This window comes from Panthera onca, chromosome B2, assembly GCF_046562875.1.
Source record: "Panthera onca isolate mPanOnc1 chromosome B2, mPanOnc1 haplotype 2, whole genome shotgun sequence".
NCBI lineage: Eukaryota > Metazoa > Chordata > Mammalia > Carnivora > Felidae > Panthera > Panthera onca.
This window is the reverse complement of record NC_138343.1, coordinates 83772331-83796662: the sequence shown is the minus strand read 5'-3', so window position 1 is coordinate 83796662 and position 24332 is coordinate 83772331. Positions and strand designations below refer to the sequence as shown.

Below are 24332 nucleotides of genomic sequence, written 5' to 3'. Positions count from 1 at the left end.
AAGGCAAAGAAAAGAAAAGAAAAGAAAAGAAAAGAAAAGAAAAGAAAAGATCTCCTGGAGTTAATATGTGATCATAACAAGGTTGCAAGACACAAGGTAACATATGAAACTCTTTTACACAAAGAATGGGCCTTTCTCAATGCACTGCTTTTGCACTAGCCCCTAGAGTGGTTGGACTTCCTATGGTGAGAACAAATCTCTGAGTTCTGTAAATTTGGAGGCAACTGACCAGTGCCCCTGTGTGCATGACTGTATCTCAGGAAGGGAATCAGCAGCACAGAAGTTTTCCAAGTCATGAATTTTTACACAGATATAAATTTGGAGATTTAAAGAAATTCTGGAAGGACTGTTACCATTAAGGGACCAGAGAAGTTTATAGTAGAGTCATGGATGGATCATTCTTAGTCCATTCTTGGAGTTCTTTCCTGGGAACTTTGACAGTTTACCTCAAAGACCATCTGGTTTTGTTCATGATCCTTGGGAGCATTCTAAACTGATCCCCACTTCAACAAAACCTCATTACCTCATTTCATACAGAACCTTCTGACTGAGCTGGGTCCAAGGCTAGCTTCTTCTGTGACTATTTCCAACCCTCAAGGGAGCACTAGAACTGCTTTGCACAGACAGATTTCATGGCCATGCTGAAACTCCGAAGAACAGCCACGCGCTTCATTTCATAGATATTTGTAAAGTTTCTTTACACTGTATGAAGACAAGAGTGAGGTTTGTGCTGTTGACCTTGCAACTGAGGCCCACATTAGTACTAGCAGTAAACCTAGGAGCGTGACTTGGGTCTCTTGCTCCCCAGGCCTGTCCATTTTGTAGTTTTTGAATCCTTTCCTTTTCAAAGCTAATCCATATCCACCCTGTATTCACAAAATAGGGAGAATGAAAGGGTTATTTTAAAATTGCAGTTTGAACTTTAAAAGATTTTTCCATGATGGATCATCTGCTTCCTCTCTGGATCTAATTTCAAAATGTAAACAAAAATGGCTATTACAATTCTGGAGTATTAATAATTTGGCAAATACTCTGCTTAATTTTTTCCCTATCTTTTTAGCAGAACAATTTGAATAGATAATAGGTGCATTGCTCTCTCCAAGAAAATGTAATGAGAGGTCAGGTAGAACTTCTTTACTAAAATGTAAAAACATGAAGAAAAAAACAAGTATGTTTTAAGGTTTTCATTTTGAGTTTTTTGTTTTCATTTGGTTTTTTTCCCTGTTTTTTTTCAATCAATAAATACCATCAACATGCAATTTATTATTTTTTCTTCCTGAACTAAATTTGCTCAGACAAACTTTAGCTTGGGAAACTTCCATTATCTGTACTCAGGGGCTCAATCTATTCCCAAAGGAGTATCTATGGGAGGTAAGGTTAATATCTGATTTCAGGTTGCTTGCTGCTTTTAACTCAATGCAGAATCAAGCCATAGTAAAGATTAAAACAATGCTTTACATTCCCTATAAGTTCATGGGTTTCATCCAATATAAACTAATAGTTTTTGTTTTCTTTTTTAAAAGTAACAATGGGGAAGAAGTAAACCTGACACTTTTTCTACTTACAGAAAGTAATCCCCTTATAAAATTTTCCAATTCACAATTTAAGGTGGTCAGCTGCAGCAAACCTTTTATTTCTTCAAAATGCTGCTTCTGGCAACAGAATTTCATGTTCTCTTCTTTAGGGACAGGAACTCTTTTACCTTTCAACTGTAATTTCATTTGCCCTGATGTGGACACAAAATTCAGTGCAACTGTCGAATAGTGTTCTTCTAGCTAGTCCCTACATCTCCATTTCATGATGACCTTTTTATTTGTTAACAATTTTATATATTCACCAGTGATGTGACCTTTGTTCCTAGAATTTCCCTCCCTTTACAGCTTCTAATACAACTGAAGATTTAGAAAACTTTGCACAAAGTCTTTCACAGTGAAGATGCTGCACAGCTGTTTCACAGTTGTGCCAAACAGTTTCATCATGAGTAATGCCACAGTTAGAATCCTTATTCCCAATGCCACTGGAAATGAGGCCTGTAAAGTACTCTCACTCACTTTCCTTTTAGCAGTCAATTCCTGGGTTGCCAAAGTTTTCAATGGTAAAATTATTCCCATTGTAAATTCTGTCTTAAATTGCTTCAGGTAATCTCCAAGAACCTCCCTGACTTGGTGGTGCCTAAAGTTTTCTTAATATCCTTCCATATATCTCCATCATTTTTCTTTTTACTCATGTTCACCTCAACATCATCTACTTCATTTTCTTCAGAGAAATTCAGAATTTCAACCAATCCTTTGCGCCTCACACCAGATTCTTTAATTGAACCTTTCCACCCCAGTTTCATGTTCCACTCATTGAGGAAAATCGGCTTTCCTTTGTGGCTGCTGCTGGAAACCTTGCCTTCCACTTACTTCAGCTCAATGATCTTGAATTCTCCACAACAATGTCCATCAGGACTTCACAGAGCTTCCCCTTGGGCCAGCTGATGGTGACCCATTCTGTCCATGCCAGATATTCATGTTGGTCCAACCTCCTGCTCCTGCACAATCCAGGATGAGTCCTCTTGGACCTATTTGGCCATGTCTGCATGGACACCATACCTCTTTCAGGCTCAACATATGATCTATCCTTGAGAATATTCCATGTACCCTTGAGAAGAATGTGTGTTTTGTTGCTTTTGGATGGAATATTCTTTGTATGCCTGTTAGGTCCATCTAGTCTAATGCATAGTTTAAGTTTAATGTTTCCTTATAGATTTTCTGTTGGGATGATCAATCAGTTATTGAAAGTGGGATATCAAAGTTCCCTACTATTTTTGTTATGCTGTTTCTTTCTCCCCAGATCTGTTGCTTTTGCTTTATATATTTAGACAGTCTGATGTTGGGTGCATAAAATATTTAGAAATGTTATATCCTTTTGTTAGAATGACCTCTTTACCAATATATAATGATCTTCTTTGTTTCTTATTACAAACTTTGTCTTAAAGTCTATTTTGTCTAAGTATAGTTACCCATGCCCTCTCTGGGTTTCCATTTGCATGGCATATCTATTTCCATCCCTTCACTTTCAGTCTGTGTATTCTTAATGCTGAAATGGATTTCCTATAGGCAACATATAGTTGGGTGCTATTTTATTTACCCATTCAGTCTTTCTTCGTCTTTTGATTGGAGAATTTAGTCCATTTACATTTAAAGCAATTATTGATAGGTGTGGATTTACTGTCACCATTTTGTTAGTTATTTTGTGCCTGTTTTGTAATTCCTTTTTTCTTTCCTTTTCTCTTGCTTTCTTCTTCGTGATATGATGATATTCTATATGATGATATTCTATTCTAGATTCCCTTCTCTTTATCTTTTGTGTTCCTACTATAGATTTTTGCTTTGTGGTTACCATGAGGTTTACATAAAACATCTTTTACTTATTTTTTTAAATTGAAGTATAATTGACATATACTATATTAGTTTCAGGTGTACAACACAGTGATTTGACACTTATATACATTATGAAATGTTAACTGTAGGTACGGTTACCATCTGCCACCATACAAAGTTATAACAATATTATTGATTATATTCCCTATGCTGTGCTTTTCATTTCCATGGCTTATTTATTTTATAACCGGAAGTTTTTACCTCTTAATTCCCTTCACCTATTTCAACCATTCCTCTACCCATCTCCCTTCTGGCAACCACTAGTTTATTCTCTATATTTAAACATCTTATATTTATAACAGTCTAGTTTAAGTTAACTTTGAATACAAACTAAAGCTCTACATTTTAACTCTCTCACTGCCCTTCCACACATAGTTAACGGTTTTGATGTTATAATTTACATCTTTTTTACCTTGTGTATCCATTAACAAATTATTGTGGCTATATATTTTTAATACTCTTGTCTCTTAGTGCTCATACAAAGTGGTGATTCATTTATTCTATCAAAATTTTAAGCAGAATCCATTTTATTTTCCCAGGAAAATAATTGAGCACAATTAAATAATGTAATTGTTCAGCTTTCACCTGAACATTTATATAGATCATTTAAATATTTTATTGAGTAAATCATTTTGCAAGATTAGAGAACTATTATTTCTGATCAATATACATTGAACTACTAAGTATGACTGTTCTGTACTCAATGATATGTCTAAACATGGACTCTGTAACTTGCAGCGTTTTAAGGTATTTCTTTAATTCTTAAAATTCTTTTTCTTTTTTTAATTTTTTTATAATGTTAATTCATTTTCGAGAGACAGAAGAGACAGAGCATAAGCAGGGGAGGAGCAGAGAGAGGGCTCCTGGCTCTGAGCTATCTGCACACAGCCCAAAGCGGGTCTTGAACTCACAAACCGTGAGATCATGACCTGAGCCAAAATCGGACGCTCAACCAACTAAGTCACCCAGGTGTCCCTATTTTTCATAACAAACTATTGTTGAGAGATTTAGCTATAAAGTTGAGATGTTGAAATTATCGTTGGGATTATAATGGACTGAGTATGATTCTGAAAAAGGTGATATTTCATGCTGAACCACCCACAATAATGCAGGGCCTTTTGGAAAAAAGCAGCTTGTATTTGCAGGGCAGTTTCCCAGGTTGGATTTCCACTCTGTGACTCAGGATTCTTGATAAAGATAACTTTCCAATGTGGGAGAGTAGAACAGAAAACATTTTTTAAATAACATGTTCTAACAAATTGAGTTAACTGAATTACATGCCTCATCTTTCTTTTTCAAATCAATTTTAGATTTATTTCCTTGCAGAATCCTAGACTGTGCTTAGGTGTTTCTCAAGATCATGCAGAGATCTTGAGGAAGAACTTGGACTCCAAGGTCATTCAGAACCTGGCCTAAGTCCTGATAATATCATTTAACTGGTTTATGAGTTCAGGAAAGTTACATAACTTCCCAAGCCTGCATTTCCTCATGTATGTAATTGAGATAATAGATAGTATCTGCCTCATGGGATTGTGGTGAGAATTAAACAAGAATTTGCATATAAATGTTTATCTCATGCCTGACACATAGAAAAGACTGGATAAATGTTAAAATTATTATTTACTTGATAATACAACTTTCTTCAGTGGTTTCCCTAGAGATGTTGCAAGTAAAATCAAACTGAACCCACACTTCTAGAATTCAAAGTCAATTCCACATATTCATGTCTACACAAAGCTACTGATAGAACTGTATTCCAAAGTTGCAATTCAAAATACACTTTGTTGTGTACATGACAATGTACACAAATCTATACAAATGTGTTTCCACAGTCCTACTTTCCAGATGTGTTTAGCTTCTGTAATACATGTACAAATAAACTTAGATTTTGTTGCAAGATAGACTACACAGGCAGCATGATTCAAGAGTCAATCAAAGTAGGTGGCTTCTGAGAAAGCTAAGTACAAATGGACTGTATTTCATTGTGGAGTTATGCTAGAGATTTTAGGAAGACTAAGTCTTGATGTATTAAACCTCTGCATTGCTCTTTTTAGTTCCCAGTTTCAAGGCAGATCCAGATGGGAATATCAAATAAGAAGTGTCCATTCTACGTGTGAGACCCTTGACTGTACAAAGATATTTGTTCTTGAGAGAATAAACTGGCCTTATTCTATATCTCTTGTACATTACATGTGCTTGTTTCTAAAAAGGACTAAAAAACCTGGCTGCAAAACATAATTATAAATGGTAATCATTACATTTTCATCATATTTATGCAATAAATAAGTCTGTCAAAACTAGAGTCTGGGATTTGTAGTATGCTTCCCTCCTGTACTAATATAATTTATTTTGCTCCTCTGCTAATGAGCCTGGCTTTAGATAGGCATGAACATCAGTCTCAAATAAAAATTAAAAGTCAGTATATTACATTTCTCCTTCTGTTCCTTCTGCATATTACATTGCTCCATAAGCTCATTGATGCTGGAATTCTATCTCTCCTTCGGCACAATTTTCCTCTGTGGTATGATGCTATGAATATTTATGGTACAATAAAAATAATATAATAATAGGCATTTCCAAAACTTGGGCTGCATATATCTTCAGACAGGAGCTGGGAGGGCTATATCTGTTACCTCCCACTGGAGAAGATCTTTATGTCCTGTGAAATAGCTGGCTGTCCCAAAGACCTTCACTTCCATGTGAGTTAAATGGCTTCTGTACTGAAAAATTCTGAGAGGAATTTTTTCTTCTTCCATATATAGTTTTGACTATCATCATCTCTGAAACATTGCCAGATTTTTCTTACATTGAGTAGGCTTCAATTGATATCCTTATTCATCCTTCCTATGTCAACTACTACAATTCATTCTTTTATAGCCACCTTAAATCTTTAGTCTCTAAAATTCCAGGGTCCAGAATACTCTGAGCAGACTATTATCTTGCTCAGTGAAGCGGGACTGCTTTACCCTCACTCCTCCTCCATCACCTTAACTGACTGGATTTCTTTTCATTTATAAATTTAACTCAAATTGTTTTCTTTTTTCAAATATTTGCCAAACTTTCTCATTCCAGCCTATTTCCTCAGCCTGATATCTGCTTAGCTGCACATAATGCTCCTAATTTTGTGACTTTGAACATTGCCACATATCAGTTTCCCATTTATTCTCTGCCACCATTCCTCTTATCTAGTTTATGAATATGGTAGGAATTCATTCCATTTCCCATTAATGATTACTGAAGACGTCAGAGTTTCTTATCCTATCAGCTTTTAAAGAAATTCTAAGGTTCACATCAAATGAACATCCTAATATTTTTTATTATAAAATTCCTGAGAATTGTTTTAAAGCTGTAAGATACCTCAGAAACACTTCTTCAACATTTGCTGTGTGTGTGTGTTTGTGTGTGTGTGTGTGTGTGTGTGTGTGTGTGTGTGAGAGAGAGAGAGAGAGAGAGAGAGAGACTGTAGAAAAGACAGAGATGGATACAGAGACAGAGACAAAGATAGGGAGAGCATGCACTTTAATACATTTTTACAAGTAATGTTGGAAGATAATTCTTCATGGGTCTCTCACATTTCTGCAAGTCTTAGGCCTTTGTTCTGGACTATTATTTCAAGGATGTTAGCATAGCAAATAGCCTCAGGAAGTAGAGGTAGTTCTTTCCTCTGGAGCAAGAGCAGTTGGTAGGTTGGTTGGTTAGTTGGTTGGTTGGTTGGTTGGGTTTTGGTGTTGGTGTTTTTGTTTTGTTTGGTTTTGTTTTATTGGTTGGTTGGTGGTTGGTTGGTTCATTGGATTTGTTGATTTTTGTTGTTGTCATTAATACTACTGTCCAGTACAACAAAAATATCTTTCCCTTTGGGTAAAAATCAGACATACTTTCTACCTGGTAGAAAGGATTTGGTTTTTCTAACTCAGGTTTTCTCCCTTGTATTGTAACCCAGTACATATATAGATATTACATGAACCTCTTTGTGCTCCCCTATGGGAACTGGAGCTTGAGGAACCAACAAAAATACTGATATAACAGACATAGGAAATAATAAAGTTCTTTGTTTCTTATCCAAGAGATTGACTGCCTGATTGATCATCTTCTCTGAGCATCCGTGAAAGAGAGGTAGAATAACTTGTTAGGTGAAATCTCAAATCCCTCCATTTTTCTGAGAGATGGGATGCTGATGGAGACATGGCTTTCTCCAAGCAGAAAGATTAGGGTCTCACGGGCTTATTAATAGGGGTAGAGGAAAGTTCATGTATCATTAAGTGGGTTAAGTAGGATCTTCCACTTTATAATCTTTTAATTAAGAGGAATTGAAGAGATGGTTTCAGACCAAGCACTAGGAAGTAAGTATAAAGACAACTACTAAAATGATGCCCAGGGTGTTGCTAATTCTCTTGTAAGAGGTGAAACTGGGCCCCCACCCAGTGATCGTCCTCAGGTCTTTGGCTTTGCAACAACTGGTAGTAAAATTTTTCCTGGGGGTTGATGACAGAAAGTTCCACCACTTTTCATTCAAATGAGATGTGCCAAGGAAAAATACAGGGAAATTTATGACCTCTGTGGGCAGAAATCAGGCAAAGGATTAGAGTTTTTGTTAGTTGATTTGGGAGATGAGACATGAGGAATATAATGCTTAACTTGGGGCACATACTGCCTGTTAACAAAGAATGGCCATAGATGAATTGTCTTATGGCTTAGAGGCTTCTGTGACATAGCATGCCAACCCTAGATCTTTTCAAAGATGACAGTAATGGCCTCAGGGTTTTTTTGCAGTGGGTCTTGGCTACTTTGAGGGAGTTTTGTCCCTTTCAAGGATATTTCCTTGGGAAAGACAAACTCTTCTGAGAAACCATGGATGAGGCATTGACTAATATTGGGGTTCTTACTTCCCTGAATTAGCTTTACAGTGCTGATGGAAATGGCCCACTAATGAATGAGAATGGACCCAAGGAAATCTAGATAAATTTGTTTAGCAAGTTATGCCACCGTGAAAAACTCCCTTAGGCTTTATGTTGAAACTCTGCAAGAACTTACTAGTTGTTATTTTGATAATGTAACTGAAAATGCCCTAGATTAGAGTGAAATCTGTGAAGAAGAAGAAGAAGAAGAAGAAGAAGAAGGGGAAGAAGTGGTGGAGGAGGAGAAGGAGGAGAAAAAGGAACAGGAGGAGAAAGAGGGAGAGGAAGAGGAAGAGGAAGAGGAAGAGGAGGAGGGCAGCATTACTCTGTATATTAAATACAAATGAGCCAAAGGAAATGAATTGCGCAGCTTCAACCAGAAGGCAATGTGACAATGGCAGTTGAATGAAGGGGCCCCCAGATCTAAAATATCGGGTGTCAGTAACGATGATCTTGCTGCTCATATAGGGCTTTGGGTGGACTGAAAATATTAGAGGTTCATTTGGTTGAGCTACATGCTGTCACCACTGTTCAAATTTGAAAGCAAGTGTGCCTTGCCTTCTAATTCCTCCAGGCTCTCTGATTCTTCTCTGTTCATTACCCTGACTTAAGCCACTTTGAGAAAGATGGTTTGAATGAGTTCTAGGTGTGCTTGAAACACAAGTAGAACTACAGGCCATGTGCACCCATCTAGGTAAGCTGGAAAATTTGGGAAAAAAAGAAATTCAAACTTATATAAATCTTTTGGAGAAAGGTGCCCAACTCACAATCCTCTCTGGTTCCATAGGTGTAGGGGTATCCAGATTCAGGCAATAAAATTTAGGCTAGGTACACACTGGGGAAGAAGAGCTAATAAATTTTTGTGGATGAGACTCTTTGGGCCAATTCAACATACTATTAGGATTTCCACTGCTGAATGTACAGTAATGTATATTAATGTATTATACACATTTATGTATATTAATCTGTGTGCTGTGAACACTTATAAAATCCAGAGTGGATTCTCCCAATCAGGGAGTGTTACATATAGAAAGTTTCTAGTGGCACATATAAATCACTTCCCAATGTGTCTGCCTGTCCAACTCAGAGTGGTCCAAGAAAAATATATATTTAATATAAGGAGGACAAATGGAAATCACAGCTTTGGTTAAATCTTAAAGTAGCAAGAGTAGGTTCCAATTAACACAACAAACCTATGGTCAGTGAAAAATGACAACAGGAGATAAAGCTTTACTTTAGATTATTGCTAACTGGATCCAGTTGTTGCTGCTATAGTCCTATAAAGGAATCCATTGCACAGAATGATAACACTTGGTGTTTTGTGTTGAGCAATGCCAGTACCTTCTTTTCTGTCCCACTGGTACCCAAGGACCAAGACCAAAGTGCCTTCATATAGTAAGACCTTCAATATACATTTGCAGTACTCATCTACGAGTACATAAGTTCCCCGTGCCATTTGCCACCAGGAATTGGGCCAGGATAATACTAATGCCTCTACTTTCTAACGTCTGAAGTTTTCACTAAAAAGATGAGTTGGGGGTTGGCAAGTCAGAAGCCTTTGTGTCAATGGCCTTGACTGCAGTGTTATTATATTTCTACCAACAAGAGTGGCTGATAAATCCCAACATAATTCAGAGGGCTACCAGCCATGGAGTATCTTGGGCCTATGTGACTTTATATAAAAACTCTCAAACCTCCAGCAGTTAAGGAAAAACTACTGTCACTTTGCTATTCACCAAAGAGAGATCCAATAATTTATTGAACTCTTTGGGTATTTGAAGCAAGCGGGCATTCTACTTGGACCATTATATTGGCTAGACCACAAATAAGCATCCTTTGAATAGGGTCCAGACCAAAATGTATGCTGGAAGCTATCCAATGAGCTTTCCATGTTCTCTAAACTACTATCCTCTTGAAGCTGCAAGTGTCTCTGACTGACAGTTTTGCTGTCTGGAGTCTCTGGCAAAAGGAGGCACCCTACATTCAGAGATGTTTTTTGATATTTTGGGTTTGTTGCCTCCATGACATAGTTACCCCTTATGGAAAGCAGCAATCAGCTGCTATAAGACTCTACTTAAAACAGCACACTGATTCCTTGAAGGCTTTGTGACTTTCCAGCCTAATATTACCATTTGGGGTTGGGTTGACTTGGATTCAATGTGTAACAATGGCTAACAAGGAAGGGTCCAATAATCCTCACTTGTCAAATAGAAATGGTATATTCAAAAATAGTGCTTGCCTGGCCCCTATAGCATCTTTTCTTTATGTGAAAAGAAAAAAAAATGGTAATCATCTCTCTGAGGAAATCTTTATCCTCCTCTCCACCAATTGAAGCAAAGCTGTTGGCTTTGGGTCCTTGGATCCAACAGGATCCTTGATTCACGGAGGTTACCCTAAATGCCTAGGCCTTGTTCACTGATATTTCATCTAAACTGACACTTGATGGTATCCACTGGACTGCTACAGCTGTACAACAGCAACACCAGCTATGCATAACTGAACATGGACATGATGGTTCAATTCAGTTAACCAATACACTCCTTGATGAAACTCATTTTATGTTTACTGCCTCTTGAGCTGCTGCTAGTAGTCTAGATTATTTATTCTGCCACCTGGTGAACTACAGACTGGCAGATTAGAGACATCTCTTTAGGACTACAAACTGTGGAAGCAAACCATACTGCTTATTGAAACATCTGGGCCAATCATGGAGATGCTTACAATGATCGGTGAAGACCTGTTCTTTGATGAGACCAAGTGGAATCAGTATGCTGCATTGTCTAGAGTGTTCCTGTTCTTGTCTACATTTACCTCCTACCAGATATGGCAACATATCCATCGCCATACATTGAGCACAAAGTCAAGGAGTATAAGTTTAATTTTTTTAATGTTTATTTTTATTTTTCGAGAGAAAGAGAGACAGAGAGGGAGAGACGGAGGAACAAAGAGAGAGCGAGTCACAGCATCTGAAGCAGGCTCCAGGCTCTGAGCTGTCAGCACAGAGCCTGATGTGGGGTTTGAACTCATGAACCATGAGATCATGACCTGAGCTGAAGTCTGAGGCTTAACCGACTGAACCACCCAGGCATCCCAAGGACCATGAATTTATAATCTACATTTTACCACAGCATGCCAGACATATGAATCTTACCATAAGTATATGTGTTTGTCCTGTGGTAGGAGAAGCCACAGCAAATTGGGTTTTGCACTCACCTGTTCAAAGCATATTGACTAAACCAAACTATGGAGCCCTCTCAGGGGGATCAGCAATGCCTCACAGCTCTTGACATTTTTTTCAGATTACAGTTCCATATCTGATCAGCATAGTCTGACACATTACAACGGCTCTTTAAACTAGTCTATGTCACATGTTCAGCTTTATAGACCACTTACAGACTTATACCGGTGCATCTTTTATCTAAAGGTCACATGACAACGAGCTAATAATTAAGCGATTCAATGGACTTCCTATACTACATAAGAACCACAGGCATCTTGTATTGTAGAACATTGGAATAGTCTCAAAAATTGACTTAAAAAGGTTTCTGGGTATATCTGCCTCAAGTCTTCCTCATTTACACACCTTAGTATATCACTTTGCCACCAAATAAAGCTGTGCTCAGAAATGGGTCATCTCTTTTCAGTCACTGCTCCCAAAAAGGATAAAATGATTAGATAGATTGATAGATAGATAGAAGTAGATTATAGAGCTAGAGATAAAGAGATAGAGATATAGAGATAGAGATGATAGAGATGGAGAGAGAGAGAGAGAGAGATACAGATTTTGGAACTCCACCCTGACCATTATTGAGCATGGTACTTTTTGCTTTCCCCTAATATCAACTCTGGGATATCTTGGTTTGTACAGTCTCTATTTAATTCTTATTCAACCACCTAGATTATCTTAGAAGAGTGGCATAGTTACATTATAAAGATAATGACCACTTGGTTGAGTACATTGCTTGTTAAGTTGCCTACAGTAGCCCATACTGGCCAAAGTAAGGGAAATAACAGAGCTTTATAATTTTAATTAAATTGTTCTTATAACTTTTGTACCTGTCCCTTCAAAATTAAAACTGTGACTGTCAGGAGGGGATGATTGAGAAAAGGTAAAGTTACAGCTACTGTAATGGGATACAAGTATTTCAGGCACTGGAGGAGAGCAACAAACTGTCACCTGGGCAAGATCATCTTAGACCCTTGGAAAGACGGATGGCAAAGGAACATTAATATTTCTTTTTTCCTATAGATCACTCCTAGAGCCTTCTTCAAGAAAAATCCTCTTGTGTATCTTTCCCAAACTAATAGGCACTTAAATTTAATTGATTTCTGGGTCTGTAAGTTCCTATAAGGAAGCTCTGGCCACCGTTTGATTGCCATTCATCTTAAAATTACCAAAAAGTCTATCAAAAGAGAACATGATAATCCTAGTCCCTATACTTCCCAGTAAAATTTTTGTAAACACCTTTAGTTATCTGTTTCATCCATATTTCCACTGCTGTAGCAGAGTGATTCTCTGGAATGGATGAAGGTTATCTGGCTGATGGTGTACATAAGACAGAGTGGAGTAACTGTCCTCAAACATTACCTACAAAAACAATGACTAGACTGAAGTATTCAAACTGAATTGAGAAACCTGAGACCTACCAGATGGCTAGGAGGCCACACTGGGGCAATGTCAACTTGTGATCTTGGATGATATAGATTCCACTTTAGGAGCTCCAATAATTATAAATGGCTCCATCCTTTTAGGGACATCAAGAGTACTTTTGGGATTATAGGTCTTGTGTGGAAGCCAAGTATTACCTTATTTCTTTCCCATAAAATTATTATTGTCCTCTTAAGAGTAATCACAAGAGGCCTCCAAGTTAAAAAACACTCCCAGTGGGTAATGTAACCCTTAAATGACTGCATTGTATCTCCAAAATGAGCTACACTTAGTTGCTTGGGGAGCCTTCTAGAGGGATAACTGATTTGCTACTTATACCAATGTCATAGTTTTCCCTACAATCTGAGTCATAGTAGGAAAAATTAGAATTAGAAAATTGTATTAGACAAGGTGATATAAGTGTTTGCTTCAGCAGCACATATACCAAAATTGGAATGATACAGCGAAGATTAGCATAGCCCCTGCACAAGGATGACACACAAATTCATGAAGGAAAAAGTGACACAAAATTTCCCTTCAATATTAGTTGAGGTGATCAAAGATACTACCTCAGTCCTGGAATGTATTCAGGTTAACCTTAACTCAGTGGCCAGGCTTGTTATAGATGATATTGGCCATAAATTTTTTTCTTGCAGGGCAAGGTAGAGTCTGTGTGATCGCTGATATATCCCACTATACCTGGATTAGTGCCTTGATCCAGATGGGAAGGTCAAGGTGGAAACTTAAGGAGAAATACACCTGGATTTCTAAGGTAGATCGAGATGGTTTATAAGATTTGCTCACATGATTGGGTCTGGAACACTTGATGTTAATATTGAATATTGCCTTATCCTGCTGCTCAGAGTCCTACTGATAGTAACCTTAATTAAATATAGTATGAGACAAATTTAACAGATTTGGTCCTAACCTCTATGAGTCATTGATCAATGCACCTGACAGAGTGGTGTACTAGTAGGAAACTTTTCCAGTAGTCAAAAGAGTGTTGAATCAAGGGATAAGTATAGTTGGAAGACAATTCTCTGTGGGTCCTGCACGTTTACAGTTCAATACAACAAAGATATTGTTTCTCTTTAGGGCAAAGATCAGTCAGGTTTACTGCCCATTATAAAAGATTCATTATTCCTATGGTTGGAATTCTACTCCTCTTATATAACCACTATGTGTGAGCAGATATTTCACCCATTTAGCATTGCTCTGTGGGACACCAGCATAAAATGCCGATACTCTGACTACTACCATTGCTGTGAGTAATAAAATTCTTTGTGTCTTATTCAGGGGTGTCATTTCTTCTGCCATCACCCATGAAACTGTAGCAAGCTAACTTGGCACATAGGTAGGGTAAAGTTTCAGACCCTTCTAAGTTCTTAACAGCTGTATGACCAGTGCCTACTAATTATGATTTCAGTTACATTAAGAAGAGTGAATTTTAGCCTATAGATCTTGTAGCTAACATTTTCCAAGGATACTAGACTTTAAAATAGTTAAGTAAATAAATGAATGTGGTTATCTAGAAGGTTATTCTGTATGTCCTGAGGGGAAATCTGGTTTCCATTAAGAGGATTTATGTTAATAATTTGGAGAAATTTATACAAAATATGGAAAATGCCCAATGACACAAATTGTTCTTTGATGTTTGCAGATAGTTTGAAGTCTATGGATTTTTTATTTGAGAGCCCTTGCTCTAAAAGAACCTACTCCTCTGAAGTAGAGGATGAGTATGCTTCTTCTGGGCCAAGCTTCTGGCATCTCCTAGGAATAATCCAAATAGGTTACAATATCTTCTCACTGAATTCTAGGAAATGCAACATACTGATAATCAGAACACTAGAATGCTTGAAGAAGATCTATTGCTATATAGATGGGTATGTATATATTGGTATATTATAGATACGGAGTCATATGACTCAGATAAATTCCAAGAAATAGAAAATCGTTACCCATTTGGAGTGAGTTATATAACCATCCCTCTAGCATGAGTTGTTTAGTGAAACATAGCAAAGAATGGTCGGACAAACCTTAAGGAAATGTCTTCCTATAATTCCTTATTCTTACAACAAAATGGATCGACACTTGTAATGTTAAAGTTCCCTTCAGAAATTGTGAGGTAAAGATGTACTTGGGAAAAAGTATTTAAAATTTTCTTCTTTGCGGGTATTAGAAAAAGGTACTGAGAGTAGGAAAAGGTTATTAGCTTGCTATTAGTCAATCCCTGCTGAGCACAGTAGAACATAAAATAGGAATAAAGAAAGGAAGTCAGCTCTCCAATCCCAGCTGCAGGCTGATGAATCAGTTAGTGATTAATTGTTGCTACTAGTAATTGAAATAATCATATTTCAGAAAGAGGGGAAAAAAGCATTTGATCTCTAAAATGCTTTTGCCTAAAAATGTAATTGCTGCAATATTATTGGATGTCTTAAAAAGAGACATAAAATTCTTAATGTAAAACTAAAATGACCATGATTCCCAAGATTGACCTAACATCTGGCATTAGGTTTTGAAAACCCTCCTCTGACTGTCAAAACACTAGCCCTCTTATTTTCTTATATACATTTCTTTTAAGTAAAGTTTGCTTTATAGAGAAGACAGCATAATGTAGAATGCAAAACAATAACAAACTAATACACATTGTCTTAATTCCAGTAAAGCCAGTGAGTTCACATTTACTCCCCCCAAAATGGTGCTTATATTTTTAAAGTAATGTTAATGTCTTAATCAACAGACTTTATCATGTTCCAAATTCTAAATGTGTATGGCCCTATGCCAAGGATCTGGGGAGTCACTGCCTTCAAGTAGTTTACTCCTTAATTGTGAAGATATAGCATGTACTTAAAGTGTTACCAATCAGTATGGTGCAGATGAGTGCTATAGAAAGATTTCATGAAGTTATAAATTTGCATTTGGTGAGTACTTAACAAATTCAGGCCTTCTAGAAAGTTTTTTTTTTTTTTCAAAACTAATCTCCACAATCATCCTGAGATGAAAGTATCATACCTATTTTATTTTATTTTACTTTATTTTATTTTATTAAGTTTATTTATTTATTTTGAGAGAGAGAGAGAAAGACAGAGAGAGAAAGAGAGAAAGCAAGGGAAAGACAAAGAGAGGAAGAGAGAGAGAATCCCAAGCAGGCTCCACACTGTCAGCAAGTCAGAAGTCAGAAGTCTTCCTGAGGAAATGACACTTGAGTAGATAAGGAAGTTAGCCAACCAAATGGATAACAGTGATGGGCCATGAATATCAGAGAAAACTTCATTCCCAAACACTTCATAATATGTTGTAAGCGACATATCCAAAATCAAATTCACCATCCCACCTATATTGGTATCATTATAGAAAGCCCTTCTGACTACCTCTTCTTTTGTCTGTATTACCATTTACCTTTAAAAATCAATTCATGGAGCGCCTAGGTGGGACAGTTGGTTAAACCTCTCATTTAGGCTCAGGTCATGATCTCATGGTCTGTGAGCTCAAGCCCTGCATTAGGCTCTGTGCTGACAGCTCAGAGCCTGGAGCCTGCTTCAGATTCTATGTCTTTCTCTCTCTCTTCCCCTCCCCCACTCATTCTCTCTCTCTCTCTCTCTCTCTCTTCTCTCCCTCAAAAATAAACATTAATTTTTTTTAAATCAATTCGGAAGCCATCTTCTCCACAAAGACCTACTACCTAACCTCTTTCCTCTGACCTACCATTCTCTTCTAGGTCATTATGGTCACATGCATTTTCCTTTTGTAAGAGCAACAAATAAATGATGTGGCTTTTTTTCCCTCTGGCCTAATCCTCACACCGTTAAACTTAAAGCTCGTTTTGACCTCTGTAACCTCATAATATTCATCTTTCGGCGAAATGGCAGTGCTTTCTTGCCTCTAGTTACACTGTGCCCACCATCCTTTCTTTCATCCTTCTATTTAATCTCCCACTGGATCCCAGCTTAAGCACATCACCAAAATTTAGATTAAATCAAGAAAAAAGTTTTTGACCAATGGCTGCCTAATCTGTCACTGAAAAGTAGCAACAACATAAAGCTTTTATCAACCAGAAAATGTACCGTGCTTCCTTTGGGAAGGCAAACAAGACAGCAGACACAGAAGCCTCGCTCAAAGGAGGAAAAAGAAACTGAAGGATTTTAAGAGTAACACCTGTCAAATGGAGCAGTAATGTGTACTGTTTGACAAAATAGGCTGGTGACTGTCAAAATAAATAATAAACCTTCCAGCTCTGACTAATGACTGAACTACACTGGAAGACTTGAGGGAAGCATCCAACAAAATGCAAAATTGAGAGGAAAATTGGAACGGTCGGCACAGCCTCCTAGCAGCTCAATTTGAAATAATTTTGGAAAAACTCAAACCATTCACCAGGTTTCATGGCAGAGGGGGAAGTTCCAACAACTCTTCTGACCGAGCATTCCACTTTCGTTAGGAAATCACATCTCTTCCGATGGAGTGCCAAGAAGTTGCTCTCTGCTTTTTCAATACAGAAACAATCCTGCCGTGACTGTGGCATTCTCTGTGCAGACTTTCAGCTGACTGCCAATAATATCATCAGGAAGAGCAGCCAGAGCTGGACCCCTTTGTATGCAGAGTGGGGGCAAACAGCAGAAAAGGCAGGGATCCAAAGAAAGTCCATTTTAATACCTTTTCACTCGCATTGCTTCCCACTCAAAGCACCTATTTTCCTTTTCCCATAGCTCCTTAGAGGGGTCATCTTATTTTCCCTTTCCAGCAAGCAAGATTTTCTAACATGATTATGAAGAAAACTGCCCGAGTGCCTGCTCATAATGTTCTGACCCTTACCAGGGGCAGTTTCATTTCAACAAATTGTTTCTTTAGAGACCCCAAAAAGCCTTGATAAGTTCCTGCTCTAAAATTCAATAATAAATCACAAGTGGAAGAATATATCGTTAGTGGAGGAATTTTAAGCATCTCAAAAAATATAGTTCTGCAAAAGCTGTCTTGCTTCAGAAATTATCCACTTATGTGTCAAGTTCTAAGTGGCAGAGGTGAGGACTGGTTTGTCCCTCTGCATGACTCCTTTAATTGTGCTTTTGTTCTCAGGAGAAGCTATTCTTTGGGCTCCCTAAGTCAAGGTGTTAGAGAAAAGAGAAAAAACACTAAACAGAATATCTGTTTCTGAGGAGAGGCCCGTCTAGATATCATTTAGCCTACAGTAACATGGCTTGCTTTCTCACTTTATTTTATTTATTTATGTTCTTTCATTATTTATTTCTCCTTCATCTGTTTGATGCATTATATCGTCTTGACTCTGTTCCAAATATGTTTTTCACAAGGATTTGATTCTGTCATAAGTAAACAATTTTGAGACGCAAAATAAGCAAAATATCAAACCAAAAAACATACATTTAATATTTGTTCATTTCTAACCAAACACAACTGCAAAAATTTGTAATTACAAAAAAACATCCTAACCCTTTTGTTTGTTGGTTGGTTTTAAGCATGTCTTGGAGAGTTGTTCTAGTCTAAAACTGCATTTCTACATAATTTTGATTGCAATATTGATTAAAGCAAAAAAATCAGGACAAATTCAGATTGCATAATGGACATCTGAACTCAGGACCATTCCAGATATATGGGTAGCAAGTAGCTGTCTACATGTGTCATAACTGACATAAAAAGTTGGTTCCTTCAAATATCCGTGACTCATAAATGGACAGGAATTAGGATGCCCTTGCTTCCTACCCAGTGATTTCAACATTCTAGGATAATTTGATTCACCAGCACATTTGGTTGATCCACCCTACTCTGATAGAGGATGATCCAACCCAGTCACCATCATGTCCAATGTATCCTGTACTTCTTGTAGCAATTATTCTGCTTGGCAGGACACTCTTCTCTAAAGCCTTCTCTGCTCATTATTCTTGCTGCCTCTGCAGGGTCAGTAATGTGTCTGCCAGTAAAGTGTTGTCTCCTTCCATTTCCTATTCCCATAACCACAAGGAGTAGAAGCAGTTCCCCCGTTGAGGAAAGAGCATTTGTCCATTAATAACCACACTAGTCTAGCAGCCAAATCCCTTGTTGATGCTCTGGTCATTTTTAACGTGGACTACTATAACCACATTCTGTGCTGTCTCCAAGGCTTTATTCTTCATTCCAGTTTAAAATGATCTGCATTCTGCAGATCGAATCATTTTCTAGATGGATTTAACTTATCCCCATGGGAAGGAAGAGCCTGGGCTTGGCAATGTTGCATATAGGGTGCATGGCGTGGAATGGGGAGACATGTGTCTACATTTAAATACACAGTATGATGAAGGAGACCCAGCTTCATACTTTGTTGTTTTAGGTTGGGGGGTGGGGTGGGTATTTCAAGTTTTTTTTTGCTTTTTGTTTTTTGCATTCCAGGAATCAGGAAATTGCAAATCTTATTACAAATTATGGACTACATTTGACAAATTGTAGAAATTTGCTCTGCTTGTGTCTCACTTTATTATAAAGTATTGAAAAATATTTTGTGTAACTTTCGCAGGCTGAAAATGTCACCAAGGAGTACTGCCATGCCATTGTTTATGAACTTCTACTTTGAGGAAGCCAAATCAACAGAGAGAATTTTTAAGTTCCCTGAGCAATAGGTATATTGTCCAACATAATCTTCAGATAAGAGTAAAACTAAGGAATGTAAGATAATTATAGAGAAAGAATAACTGTTTGCTACCCTTGGAAACTCTGTTTAATTTCCTAGTATCCTAGACATTTTGAGGGCTTAAGTTTAGGAATTACTGAAGCCCTATAGGAAAGAGTTAATTCATTACCAAAAGGTGAGCCATTTCCTGTCTGCTCAATTGTAGAATCAGACTAAGTACTATTTTATCAAAGGAACATTGGCTGTCACCCAGCGTTAATCATTTTCAGAACAATTATGATTTACTTTAGACATAAGGCTGATGGATCTCAATTTCCAGATTCCATTTTGGCAACTTTGAGCCTTACCTCATATGTAAGATTATTGCTGAAAACAGTGCTTCTCCAAATTGTCCTCCTTCATTCCTTTTTGTCTATCTTAAAAAAAAAAAATACAATTAATTACATTTCAGCTAGCAAGCCTATGTGACTGCCAATGCTAACTCAAACATTGTTTGCATATAATCCTACACAGATGTGGAGCCAATAGGGAGCTGGATGACTGTGTGCTTTTACACATCTTTTAGTTAAATTAAAAATCCAAAAGCTAAATCTTGTGTTCTGGGACAGCATGTGAATTTGACATTTCCTGGAGGTTATTAGAACCATAAACCAATGACTAGACTATATTCATCCATTTAAGTGGTTTGTGACTGAGAAAGACTAAATATTTACAAGGTCTTTCATCGTTGGACCCAATATAATGATTTCATCATTTTAATAGCTCTTTGCTCAAATGTGGTGGCATCCCACTTAAATTTTAGAGACATGCATTTCACATAGTTTCGGTCTCATTAACCATTTGAGTAAGGCCCAAGAGTGACAAAATACACAGCAAGAGTTCAAGTCGTTGAAATCATGATTTTACTTTTGATTTATGTCCTCCCTCCTGATTCGTGCACGATTTACCAAACTTTCCTCAAAATGTTCAGATAAGAGGAGATATTTGTACACACACATTTGGTCAGAAGAAAATCACTAACCGATCTCAGGCATCGGCTTATAAATGCAGGGCTGTGCACACAAATGGGATCGGGCTCCCGAATGTGAATGAGCCAGGACAAAACCATCACAGCCACTATAGAAGCAATTGAAGCAATGTGCCCCACTGACAGCTGCCTGAGTGACTTTGTCGTGTATAGGAAAACACAGGATTATCCCACAAAACCCATCATCTAGTCATTTGCCCTTCCTTTTAAGAGTTATAAAAATGCCTGAATGTTCTTTCTCTCAATATTTCCCTATCTATGTTCCTAAATCTTGCTGTTTTCTGGAAAGAAAAATGAGTCGGTTATATTGGCTAATAATTATTTCCCCTCTTTCCTCTCATATATGCTGAAAACTTAATCTGGTTTATTTTCAACATAGAAATGTAGGAACAACATTAACTAGGTCCTTTTGCATTTGCCTCTATTAATCACAGGTTTTCCCTTATATTAATACTCATTCTTTTGCATGAAAGAAAAATAAAACATACCGACTGACATAGACATTATCAAAATAAATTTATGGTTACCTCCCCTAAAGTGCACAAAGGATATGATCTATTAGAACTTTTGTACTAAGACTTTTGGAATGCTCTGTTCATAGTAGTTGACCTCGACAATTATTTCATAAATCATTAACCTAAAGCACCTATCAAGAATGTTTTATAATACCTTGGTTGGATCATCTGTCAAGCAGTAGTTTTATGTCATGATGAGGTTAGAGTCAAAATGAAAGAAGTAAGGGATAAGAGGGTTTTTTTTTTGTTGTTTATAATATGCTGATCTTTAATGAATGTTCAAAGAAAGTCATATACATGCAAAAGGGTGGTTTTTCTTTTTACCCCATAGCAGAGGGAAACACATACACGCTCACATGTGATTAAATGTAATGTTTATAAAACAAATGCCATAATATGCTGGAAAGATATTAAGCTGTAAGTAAAACAAAACAAATATTTAAAACAAAGCAAAAGCTCTCAGTGATGTGTTGGCTTTAATACTCAATTTCCTTATCTGTTATATGGGAACAACATCTGCTGTGTAATACTTTACAAACTTATGGAAAGTATAAAATGAAACGATGTGCTTGAAATAACTATAAAAATAAAAATCAACACGTAAGAAAATGATATTAATTCACCGATAGTGTTGGCAAGTGAGGATGCATGAACAAGACCGTGTCTGCCTTCTAAGAGCTCTCCTGCATTGGAAGAATCAGACCCATAAAATGTAATGGGTAAAACAGTAGGGAGTGCTGAGCTGGCTCGGAACACACCAGAAATCTATGTAAAAGAGACGACATTTAGACTTGATATTGGAGGTAAATAAAGGGCTCTTCAAGTGGAGAAGAACGACAACAATATTTCGAGCCGAGGGAACAATATATATACATACAGATAGGCGGGAAAACTCACAATGCGTTCATCAAGCTCATGGCTGAGATGGGGGAACAGGAAGGCAGCGAGGGAACAGTTCTTGAAGAAAAAACTGATACATCAGTGTCATTTACATGTTAATTTCATGAGTCAAGCATTCATTGCCTAACTGATGGAAAGCTCTTGGATTTTTTTAAGTGAAAAATGTATGATATGATGCATATTTTTTAAAAAATTAATCTCAAATTAATAGGCCACATGGACCTATTATGGAAAGAATTGGTAGACAGAGTAGAGAGAAAAAAAATGGCTAGGCAGTTATTCAGAAAGAAAAGATAAACAGGGGTGCATGGGTGGCTCAGTTGGTTGAATGACTGATTCTTAATTATGACTTAGGTCATGATCCCCAGGTCGTGGGATTGAGCCCTCTGTCAGGCTCTGCACTGGAGCCTGCTTGAGATTCTCTCTCTCTCTCTCTCTCTCTCTCTATTTCTTTCTCTACCCCTCTCTCTCTCCCTCTCCTTCTGCCCTTCCTTCCTGCTCTCATAGGCACTCTCTTTCTCTAAAATAAAAACATTTAAAAAAAGAAAAAAAAAGAAAAAAAAAAGAAAACATTAGCAATCTATGTTAATTTGGTTTGTTTTGCAAAAGATGAAGGAGAGATAAGTTGAGCAACAGAAATGTGGTAGAATTAGTAAGATCCGGGAACCACCTAGCGGTGGGTAGTAAAGGAGAGGTAGTGATATATTGGTGTATTAGGGATATCTGATATGTGAAATGGGTGTAATTCTCTAAGCACTTACTTAAAACTCTACCAGTATGAAAGGTGTCCACTGCTCTAGTGTAGTTCTCCATGATGTTTGCCAATAAGTGGCTTATTCCCTATTTGACCCCTCTTCCCCCCAGCACATAAGACATTTAAAAAATATGTAGCGCAGATGTAGCTGGCAATCCCTTCCCTTCAGTAATTTCTGAGATGAGATATGGAAGATTTAGGGAAAATCCCACTGTGCCTACCCCTTCTTATCCTGAACAGCACTCAGTTAAATCCTGGGATTTCGGCAGGGGTCTTTCCTACATGATTGGTGGAGTGGTTGTGAATCACCATGACATGCATCACCCGAGGGTGTCCTTTTTCACCCAGTTCACTGATATACTTTGCTCAAGGGTGCAAATGTTCTTGATAGAAACTTACTTAACTCATCTCTTTCCCCGTGTTTGATGCATGGCCTTAAAATGCCTGCATCATTGCTGTCTGGACATCTTACACTCTAACCTCCAATGAGGCAGGAATTGAGCCTAATTAATTCCCATCTATAACATTCATCCCTGCCTCCTAAAAATATGGACATTTAATAAATGTTTTGGTGATAATGGAATAATTTATCTCTTCTAGGGTGCATCCCTTTCAACTGAAGCAAGAACAGCATACATTGTACTGGTTTAGGGAGGATAAATGTAATTCCATGACAATTAAAAATGATAGGAGGAGTAAAAACCCATCCATCTGCCTAATGGCTAAACTTCATTGGTGAAGAATTGATAATTCTAGTAGAATTTGTTAGTGGAAGAGTCTTTTATTTTAATACATTTTAGAAACTCAGGGGAGTATGACTACCCCTGCTAATACAGTTGTGTCAAGCCATTTACTTATTTATTTTTTAACGTTTATTTATTTTTGAGACAGAGAGAGACAGAGCATGAACGGGGGAGGGGCAGAGAGAGAGGGAGACACAGAATCGGAAGCAGGTTCCAGGCTCCGAGCCATCAGACCAGAGCCCGATGCGGGGCTCGAACTCACAGACCGCGAGATCGTGACCTGAGCTGAAGTCGGACGCTTAACCGAATGAGCCACCCAGGCGCCCCATGTCAAACCATTTAAAGCAACCTCATTGAACTCAAGAAAAGGACAGGAACTGTGTTTTCACTTTATCACAAAAGAAATTGAGGCATGCAGGTGGCTCAGTCGGTTGAGCATCCAACTCTTGATTTCGGCTCAGGTCATGATCCCATGGTTGTGGAATCAAGGCCCGTGTCAGCGGGGAGCTTGCTTACAATTCTGTCTCTCTCTCTGTCTCCCTCTCCCCCACTTGCAGGCTCTCTCTCAAACAAATGAGAAAGAAATAAGTTCAAACTTTGTTCAGATTGTTTCCAATATTGTACACAAACACAGACTTGAAGCCACACATATACATATGTATGCCTCTATATGTGGAATGTGTGTGTATATAGTCATGGAGAGCGTATATATGACTTAATATAGGATATATATGAATATCTCTTCCTTGAAAAATAATTATTTTTCTTAATGGTTTACTATTTGAAAAGATTTTTATATTCTATTTTCC

General features: G+C 37.5%; 1 long non-coding RNA gene and 1 pseudogene across 1 annotated transcript in view; one reads left to right on the top strand and one right to left on the bottom strand.

Moving 5' to 3' along the window:
• Positions 1-24332, bottom strand: part of LOC132667393 (uncharacterized) — a 58006-nt gene that overhangs the window by 22984 nt on the left and 10690 nt on the right. The window contains exon 4 of the long non-coding RNA XR_009605122.2: positions 19932-20000. This is a non-coding gene — a long non-coding RNA (uncharacterized LOC132667393). The remainder of the gene's footprint in view (positions 1-19931; positions 20001-24332) is intronic.
• LOC132668073 (U6 spliceosomal RNA) lies at positions 13389-13502 on the top strand (annotated as a pseudogene).